Source organism: Triticum urartu, chromosome 4A (genome assembly GCF_056163025.1).
Source record: "Triticum urartu cultivar PI428250 chromosome 4A, HENAU_Tu73, whole genome shotgun sequence".
Classification (NCBI taxonomy): Eukaryota; Viridiplantae; Streptophyta; class Magnoliopsida; order Poales; family Poaceae; genus Triticum; species Triticum urartu.
In genome coordinates, this window is record NC_141876.1 from 478,746,630 (window position 1) to 478,757,090 (window position 10,461).

Below are 10,461 nucleotides of genomic sequence, written 5' to 3' on the forward strand. Positions count from 1 at the left end.
GCATGTGACCCTCAGGAGAGCACAGGGCAAGGAGTGCCCACCACTCAGGAGTTCATCACCAAGACCACCCAGGAACTGCAAGAAGTAAGAGCCATGCGCGGTGACAGCCGCCCACGAAGCGCAGCTCCGCATCCTGGCAAGGATGCTAGGCTGCGTGTCTGCATCGACGTCCCAGGGCTCAACAGTGCCGCATCTCAGGAGCGTCTCTGGCCTTCACGTGTGGGCCGTAGTGAGGGCCCGCCGCATAGCTACGTTCGTATGCCCTTTGGCTTGCCGAGCGTGGCATCAGCCTATCAGTGCAACATGCGATGTGTCCTGGCGGCTCAGGAAGCCAGGTACCATGCCGTTTTGGAGGAGATGGAGACGGTCTTCAGGGAACCTCCCGAGCCCCCAGAGCCTCCCGAGGCTCAGGGTTCTGGGGGCTCATGAGGAGTCATTTTGTTCAACGCACGCCTTCAGCTGCACCAACTCTACTTCGTCTATGGAACCAGGGGACATCTTCCAAGCTCGTTTAGCTGGGAGCGCCCCTCGGCTGCATTATTCCTAGGCTGTGTGGGTCTGTCCCTGCGGCATGTATCCCTTTTGCTTATGTCTTTAGCTTACCTTGTTGGGGGCGCCCCTTGGGCTGCATCATACCCAAGCCGCTCGGGCCGGACCCGATGGCACGCATCTTCCTGCATTTATCCAAGTTGATCTGCTCTCCATGCTTAACCTGTCAACTGCTATCACCTGCACGATCATCGCCTCCCACAGGGCCTCCACACAGGCACGGCGCAGGTGCATGGGTCCGTCCCTGCCACGTCGACAAATCTGAGCGGTCGAGCTCTGGCTCGCGGCACGCCCCGCGCACGTCACCTCACCGGGCCCTCAGTGCCTTCACCTCATCCAGAGCAACCAGTGGCAGGCTGACAGCTGTAATGGCAAACCGTGTTTCTTCTTGTGCCTGTTCACAGGGATCCTGTGGGAAGGATAGCAGGCGGCACCGCGAGCCTCCTTTTCTCTCGTGCAATTCGCTTGCGCATTAAAAGGGGGGCTCCTGAGCATCGTGACTCAGGAGCTCTTATTGGCTCTCCAGCCCTCACCCCCTGGCCTTGACCACGGCATCACGACCTGGCATACCAGCGGCGGCTGAGCTCGCTCGAGGGCCGGGACCTGAGGACGTAGAGCACTAAGGAGAGCATGAGGGGAGAGAAACTCGTATGGGACGACCTAGCTATGCCGCACGAGTAGGCACGTAGCCCTAGCACAACGTCAGGAGTCGCCACGAGATCAACAAGATAAGTCCCGCACTCGGATCGGCTAAATGTTTGGGCCTAATGGTCACTCACACCTTGTCACAACCCCGTTGCGGCCACGTCAACTCCCTTTCTCGCCTTACCATGGCTGCTTGAGCGCTAAGGGGGACCTCCGGAGCATCGCGCCTCAGGGGCTCTTACTAGACCTCGGGCCGCACACCTCCTGGCCTTAACCACGGCACGCGACCTGGCATACCAGCGACGGTTGTAGCTTACCTGGGGACCGGAACCTGTCAGCATAGAGGAACAAGCTATCGCGAGGAAAGAAAGTGAAAGCACAAGTGCTCCCTAGGTGGTTTTGATAATTGATGACAACATATCTCTTGTTGGACTAACATTTCTATCTAGCATGTTTCAGATAAGTTCAACAATGGAGTGGCATGGACTAAAGGTTGTGGGAACCCCTTCAAGATGCTAAGGACAAAGGATTGGCTAAAGCTTCAAGCTCAAGACTCTTCATTTTACATTTGAGTGATACAAGATCACATTGAGTCCATAGGAAAAGCCAATACTATCAAGGAGGGATGAGGTGTTGCTTAATGAGCCTCTTGCTTCATGTGCTTAATGATATGCTCCAAAACCCTCAACTACTTTCCCATATCCACATATGACCTAAACCCTAAGCCAAACTCGGTCCTACCGATTCTTTCTATCCGGCGCCACCGAGTTTCACTTGTCATAAGCCACTGCCAAACCCTAGCAATTCGGTTCTACCGATAGGGATCTCGGTCTCACCGAGATGGGATTGCAAACTCTCTGTTTCCCTTTCGTAACTTTTCGGTCTCACCGAAAGAGCGGATCGGTCCCACCGAGATTGCAATGTAAATTCAGTGTTTCCTTTTTGTAACTTTTCGGTCTCACCGAAAGAGCAAATCGGTCCCACCGAGTTTGCCTGACCAACTCTCTGGTTAGCTAATTACCAAAATCGGTCTCACCGAGTTTGTGTAATCGGTCTCACCGAGATTACGTTATGCCCAAAGCCTAACCATATCGGTCCTACCGAGTTGCATGTCAGTCCCACCGAAAATCTCTAACGGTCACTAGGTTTACCTTTTTGGTCCGACCGAGTTTGTTGATTCGGTCCCACCGAGATTGGAAAACTTTGTGTAACGGTTGGATTTTGTGTGGAGGCTATATATACCCCTCCACCTCCTCTTCATTCATGGAGAGAGCCATCAGAACACATACACAATTCCAACTCATATGTTCTGAGAGAGAACCACCTACTCGTGTGTTGAGACCAAGATATTCCATTCCTACCATATGAATCTTGATCTCTAGCCTTCCCCAAGTTGCTTTCCACTCAAATCTTCTTTCCACAAAATCCAAATCCTATGAGAGAGAGTTGAGTGTTGGGGAGACTATAATTTGAAGCACAAGAGCAAGGAGTTCATCATCAACACACCATTTGTTACTTCTTGGAGAGTGGTGTCTCCTAGATTGGCTAGGTGTCACTTGGGAGCCTCTGACAAGATTGTGGAGTTGAACCAAGGAGTGTGTAAGGGCAAGGAGATCGCCTACTTCGTGAAGATCTACCGCTAGTGAGGCAAGTCCTTCGTGGGCGATGGCCATGGTGGGATAGACAAGGTTGCTTCTTCGTGGACCCTTTGTGGGTGGTTGCTTCTTCGTGGACCCTTCATGGGTGGAGCCCTCTGTGGACTCGCGCAACCGTTACCCTTCGTGGGTGGAGCCCTCCGTGGACTCGCGCAACCGTTACCCTTCGTGGGTTGAAGTCTCCATCAACGTGGATGTAGGATAGCACCACCTATCCGAACCACGGGAAAAGCATCCGTGTCTCCAATTGCGTCTGAATTCTCCAAACCCTTCCCTTTACATTCTAGCAAGTTGCATGCTTTACTTTCCACTGCCTATATACTCTTTGCATGCTTGCTTGATATGTATTGTGTATGTTGAAATTGTGCCTAAAACTCCACTCAAACCAAAAAGGCCTAAAAGTTGCAACTTTAGCACTAAGTGTCTAATCACCCCCCTCTAGACACATCTACTTCTAGATCCTACAAGTGGTATCAGAGCTTTGGTCTCCATTGCCTTGGTTTAATCACCATTGGAGGAAGATGGATGTGTCTACTTTAGGGAGTCTTAGACATAGAGTGCCTATTCTTGATGGAGAGTATTTTCATGAGTGAAAAAATGAGATGCTTGTAATCTTCAATCAATATCATTTGAACAAGTATATTGCTAGTCCTTGTGCACCTCATATTGATCCTTTGCATCCTACCCTAGATGAAGATATTGACATGATTCGCAATCTTAGAACTGTTGAGCTCATCATTAGAGGATTGCCCAAAAATTTGATTGCTAGTTTGCCTACTCTTAATTGTGCCTATACTATATGGAAATTTCTTGAGGAACGATTTCCCGATCATTCCTTGAAAACTTTGGATGAAATTCTCCATAAATCCATTGCCTTGAGTAAGATGAACTCTAGTGATCCTAGTTTTGGTAATTATCTATTTGAACTTACCAATCTTAAGCATGCTAAAGGAGATGTTGGAATCATTAGTGATATCATATTCGAAGCTATAAGAATTCATAAAAGTGACCACTTTGATGATCATTTATCTAATGAATTACCCTCTCTAGGAAATGATGAGTCACAAGATCATGATGAACATGGATACTATGATGATGATGATGTTAGTGACTTCGATCTTGATGATGCAATGAGACATTTTGGTCTTATGGCAAATCTTCGGGGATATGAATCAGGAGGAAAGGAATGGGTTCTTGATAGTGGATGTACTGATCATATGACCGGAGATGAAGAGATGTTTCGTGAGCTTGCTGAAAATGACGGCCCTCGAAAATATGTCACCTTTGGTGATAATTCAAAGGGTAAAGTGGTTGGCCTTGGTAAGGTGGCCATCTCACATGATAGTTCCATTCAAAATGTCATGCTCGTTGAATCTCTTGGCTACAACTTACTTTCAGTATCTAGACTTGCTGATTTCGGTTTGAATGTCCTATTTACTGAGGTAGATTGCCAAGTATTTCATCGAGACAATCATAAAATGGTCTTTACGGGTATGCGTAGAGGTGATCTTTACATTGTCGATTTCTCTAAAAAGGCACAACCTAAAACTTGCTTTGTTGCTAAATCCTCAAAAGGTTGGTTGTGGCATAGACGACTAGGTCACGTTGGCATGAGAAACCTTGACAAGCTTATTAAAGGAAATCATATCCTTGGAGTTAACGATGTCATATTTGATAAGGATAGACTTTGCAGTGCTTGTCAAGCAGGTAAACAGGTTGGAGGAAGGCATCCCGTGAAGAACATCATGACCACAAGAAGGCCACTCGAGCTACTTCATATGGATCTTTTTGGTCCCAACGCCTACAAGAGTCTCGGTGGAAATTCTTTTGGTCTAGTTATAGTTGATGAATTTTCAAGATTTACGTGGGTGTTCTTTCTTAATGACAAGTCGCAGGTCCAGAAGATCTTCAGAAACTTCGCTAGGAAGGCCCAAAATCAGTTTGACGTGAAGATCAAGAAGGTGCGGAGTGACAACGGAACGGAGTTCAAGAACGCAAATGTGGACACCTTTCTTGACGAAGAAGGGATTTCACACGAGTTCTCGGCTACGTACACACCTCAACAAAATGGAGTTGTTGAGAGGAAGAACCGGACGCTCATCGAAATGGCAAGAACGATGCTTGATGAATACAAGACGCCGAAGCACTTTTGGGCAGAAGCGGTTGAGACAGCCTGTCACGCAACAAATTGCTTATATCTTCACAAGCTACTCGGCAAGACGGCATACGAGCTTCTCACTGGTAACAAACCCCAAGTTGGATACTTTCGAGTATTCGGCTCAAAGTGCTACATTCTTGATAAGCATCGTCGTTCAAAGTTTGCTCCTAAATCTCATGAAGGTTTTCTACTTGGTTATGGCTCAAACTCTCACACTTACCGTGTCTACAACAACTTCACCCGAAAGGTTGAAGAGACGGTAGATGTGAAGTTTGATGAATCTAATGGCTCGCAAGTAGAGCAATTGCCAATTGATGTAGGAGACAAAGACCCTTCAGAAGCAATCCAAGACTTGTCCATTGGCAAAATTTGTCCAGCGGAGGTGAAGGAGAGTACTTCATCCGTCCAAGTGGAAGCTTCTACTTCACGACTAGGTGAACCAAGAATTAACACGGAAGCATCCACAAGTGGGACACACCAAGATGAAGAAAACGAGGAAATGCATCAAGACGAACATCAACAACCTCCTTCTCCACCACGACAAGAGAACGACGACGTCAACAATGAAGAAGGCCAAGAAGAAGAACAAGATGAAGAAGATGTTCAACGAAGACCCAAGCAAAAGCTCTCACGAGTTCGAGCAAGAATTGCCAAAGATCATCCCGTCGAGCAAATCCTCAATGATATACAAACCGGGAGAATCACTCGCTCAAAAACTCGTTTAGCTAACTTTTGTGAAAACTATTCATTCATCTCTAGCATTGAACCTATGAAGGTTGAAGAAGCATTGGAAGATCCGGATTGGATAAACGCTATGCATGAAGAGCTACACAATTTTGAGAGAAACCAAGTTTGGACATTGGTTGAGAAGCCCGACAACAACCACAACATCATTGGTACCAAATGGGTGTTTCGCAACAAGCAAGATGAAGATGGACAAGTGGTTCGCAACAAAGCACGTCTCGTCGCCCAAGGGTACACATAAGTCGAAGGTATGGACTATGGTGAGACATATGCTCCCGTTGCTAGACTTGAGTCCATTCGCATCTTACTTGCCTATGCTAATCACCATAATATCACCTTGTACCAAATGTACATTAAAAGTGCTTTTCTAAATGGTGAAATAGAGGAGGAAGTTTATGTCAAACAACCTCCCGGCTTTATCAATCCTAAGAAACCAAATCATGTTTACAAACTTCACAAAGCTCTTTATGGTCTTAAACAAGCTCCTAGAGCACGGTATAAATGCTTGACCAAGTTCCTTATTACAAGTGGTTTTGAAATTGGTAAAATTGATTCTACTCTTTTTACTAAAAGGGTTAATGGAGAACTATTTGTATGCCAAATTTATGTTGATGATATCATATTTGGTTCAACTAACCCTCTCTTTAGTGAAAAGTTCGGAAAGCTAATGTCAGAGAAGTTTGAGATGTCTATGATGAGTGAACTCAAATTCTTTCTCGGTTTGCAAATCAAGCAAACTAAGGAAGGTACATTTGTCTCTCAAACAAAGTACACCAAGGACTTATTCAAGAAGTTCAATATGCAAGAATGCAAAGGTATGTCTACACCCATGCCTACTAGTGGACATAATGATTTGACCAAAGATGGTGAACCAGTTGATCAAAAGGTTTATCGCTCTATGATTGGTTCATTGTTATACCTATGTGCTTCACGTCCCGATATTATGCTAAGTGTGTGCATGTGTGCACGATATCAAGCTGCTCCTAAAGAATGTCATCTTAAGGCTGTGAAAAGGATAGTGAGATATTTAATCCATACACCAAATTTTGGCATTTGGTATCCTAAGAGGTCTTCTTTTGATCTTGTTGGCTATTCCGACTCGGATTATGTCGGAGACAAGGTTGATAGAAAGTCCACTTCGGGTACTTGTCAATTTCTTGGTAGATCTCTTGTGTCTTGGTCTTCCAAGAAACAAAACTCGATATCCTTATCCACCGCCGAAGCGGAATACATTGCCGCTGGTTCATGTTGTGCTCAATTACTTTGGATGACCCAAACTCTTAAATATTATGGGATTTATGTGAAACATGTTCCACTGCTTTGTGACAATGAAAGTGCTATCAAAATTGGTCATAATCCTGTACAACATTCTCGAACTAAGCATATTGAAGTTCGTCATCATTTCATTCGAGATCATGTTGCTAAGGGTGACATTAATCTTAAGCATGTTCGCACCGATAAGCAATTAGCGGATATATTTACTAAACCACTTGATGAGAAAGTGTTTTGCAGGTTGAGAGGAGAATTGAACATCATTGATGCTTCGAACTTGGAGTAGAAACTCCATTGGATACATGCAAGACATGAGCTTATGACTAATCCATGATATATCTCTTATGATAACTATCTTATGTCTTGGATATATTTGCACCTTGCATGTTGTCTAACCCATGTAGGTGCTTGGTTGAATCTAATTCCATTAGATTGCGACTCACTCACATCTTGAGCAATCTCTACATCACCAAGACTCTACACAATGGTGGTTGAAGACAAGGAAGCACAAAACCATTCAAAAATATCCTTTGACAAATTCTATGTTGAGCTTCATGATTGTCATTTTTGGATACACAAGTGCTCTTCCTTGCAAGAACAAACCCATGTAGGTAGATGAACTCAAACTCCAAGTGGTGCTCCCAACTCTTGATGAGCTACATCAACCTTGAGCACCCACACAAGTTCAACTACATGAGCAAGAACCACATCACCACCCAAGGTATGTTATTCCATCTTACAGAAGCTTTACTCCAAGACATGAGTCAAAGCAACTCAACAAGATGTGAATACATCAAGATGCTTAAACGAAAAATGGTAACCCCATTTTGAGCTTAAACGATGAGTATGACCTATGATCAAGTGTTCTCACTTGACTCCTAAGTCAATATACTCTAACATAGGTGACTATGTCACTGCCCAACTCTAGATGAAGTTCTCTTGTGTTCTTTTTGTGTGTATCTCATGCATGTTTAGTTTCTTTCTCTTTTTCAAAAACAAAAAAAACTTCATCTAGATCTTTCAGTTTCTTCTCTTTTCTCTTTGTTTTTGTTCTGCATTTTCTGCATTTAATTCCTTGCAAATCCTTCAGGTAACTCATTGCAAATCTTTTTGAGATCCTACATGTCTAGTGAGCTGAGGTGACAAGTGTTTTTCTCTGTGTGAACTCGGTTTCACCGACTTGTAATTTTCGGTCCAACCGAATCTTTTCGGTGCCACCGAAACATACCACTCGGTGCCACCGACTTCGCAACAGGAAAAACAGTTTGCCACTTGTTCTATATTTCTTCTGATCCAGCTCTACTCAATGAATCTTGTCCTCTACAAGCATCACAGTTTTATCCATTGCTTTGTGCTGAGTCTCAAGGACCAAACCTATACGACGGATTCTAGAAAGCCCTTCTTGGAAATTGATGTCAAAGGGGGAGAGAGAGATCACATCAAAGCTTGTAGGAGAGAGAGATCACATCAAGGGAGAGAAAAAGTCTCAAGGATCCCAGAGAAAGTATTAAGGGGGAGAGAGAGATTTCCAGGGGGAGAGAATACTCAAGGATCCCAGATGCTTGATGTTCAAGAGGAGAGATGTCTCATGCCTTTTTGGGGGAAAGACATGTATTTGCATTGATGTTCTATCCATTTGTATCTTTCAGCTTTGATTTTCTGTTCCCTATCTTCTCCCAATATCCCATGTAAGATTCAGGGGGAGCAAGACACCTAAGGGAAAGAAATCAGTCAAATTCATTGCATATCTTTATTCTTGGGGACATGTTGAATCCAATGTGGTACCTTGTACTCACTCTCTACATGTCATCCCAGTCTTGGTATTCTTGTGGTTTCTTTTGTTTGCTCTGGCTAGTGGATGTACCTGTGTTATCTAACTTTGTTTGTGCAGGTTCATTCCATCCTAAGCCAACTCAAGACCACAAGGTAAGTATATGCATCAAAATCATGAGTATGAGGAGTTCTTGCTTATGTACATACTGTTTGCAAGAAGGACTCATGAGCATGAAGGTATTTTCCTTGATAATCTTTTGCTCTGATGCATATGGCCAAGATACATGTAACACATTGCCTACTCTGTCATGGTTATGCTCTCACATGCCTCTATATTTCATATTTACATGAGTGCATACATGTAGGGGGAGCCTATGCTTGTTACATGTCCTTTCAAAGCTTTACTTGCTGTTCTTTATATCTTTATCTAAAGCTTTGATGTATGTTGCCATCAATTACCAAAAAGAGGGAGATTGAAAGCAAAAGTGCTCCCTAGGTGGTTTTGATAATTGATGACAACATATCTCTTGTTGGACTAACATTTCTATCTAGCATGTTTCAGATAAGTTCAACAATGGAGTGGCATGGACTAAAGGTTGTGGGAACCCCTTCAAGATGCTAAGGACAAAGGATTGGCTAAAGCTTCAAGCTCAAGACTCTTCATTTTACATTTGAGTGATCCAAGATCACATTGAGTCCATAGGAAAAGCCAATACTATCAAGGAGGGATGAGGTGTTGCTTAATGAGCCTCTTGCTTCATGTGCTTAATGATATGCTCCAAAACCCTCAGCTACTTTCCCATATCCACATATGACCTAAACCCTAAGCCAAACTTGGTCCTACCGATTCTTTCTATCCGGCGCCACCGAGTTTCACTTGTCATAAGCCATTGCCAAACCCTAGCAATTCGGTTCTACCGATAGGGATCTCGGTCTCACCGAGATGGGATTGCAAACTCTCTGTTTCCCTTTCGTAACTTTTCGGTCTCACCGAAAGAGCGGATCGGTCCCACCGAGATTGCAATGTAAATTCAGTGTTTCCTTTTTGTAACTTTTCGGTCTCACCGAAAGAGCAAATCGGTCCCACCGAGTTTGCCTGACCAACTCTCTGGTTAGCTAATTACCAAAATCGGTCTCACCGAGTTTGTGTAATCGGTCTCACCGAGATTACGTTATGCCCAAACCCTAACCATATCGGTCCTACCGAGTTGCATGTCAGTCCCACCGAAAATCTCTAACGGCCACTAGGTTTACCTTTTCTGTCCGACCGAGTTTGTTGATTCGGTCCCACCGAGATTGGAAAACTGTGTGTAACGGTTGGATTTTGTGTGGAGGCTATATATACCCCTCCACCTCCTCTTCATTCGTGGAGAGAGCCATCAGAACACATACACAATTCCAACTCATATGTTCTGAGAGAGAACCACCTACTCGTGTGTTGAGACCAAGATATTCCATTCCTACCATATGAATCTTGATCTCTAGCCTTCCCCAAGTTGCTTTCCACTCAAATCTTCTTTCCACAAAATCCAAATCCTATGAGAGAGAGTTGAGTGTTGGGGAGACTATCATTTGAAGCACAAGAGCAAGGAGTTCATCATCAACACACCATTTTTTTACTTCTTGGAGAGTGGTGTCTCCTAGATTGGCTAGGTGTCACTTGGG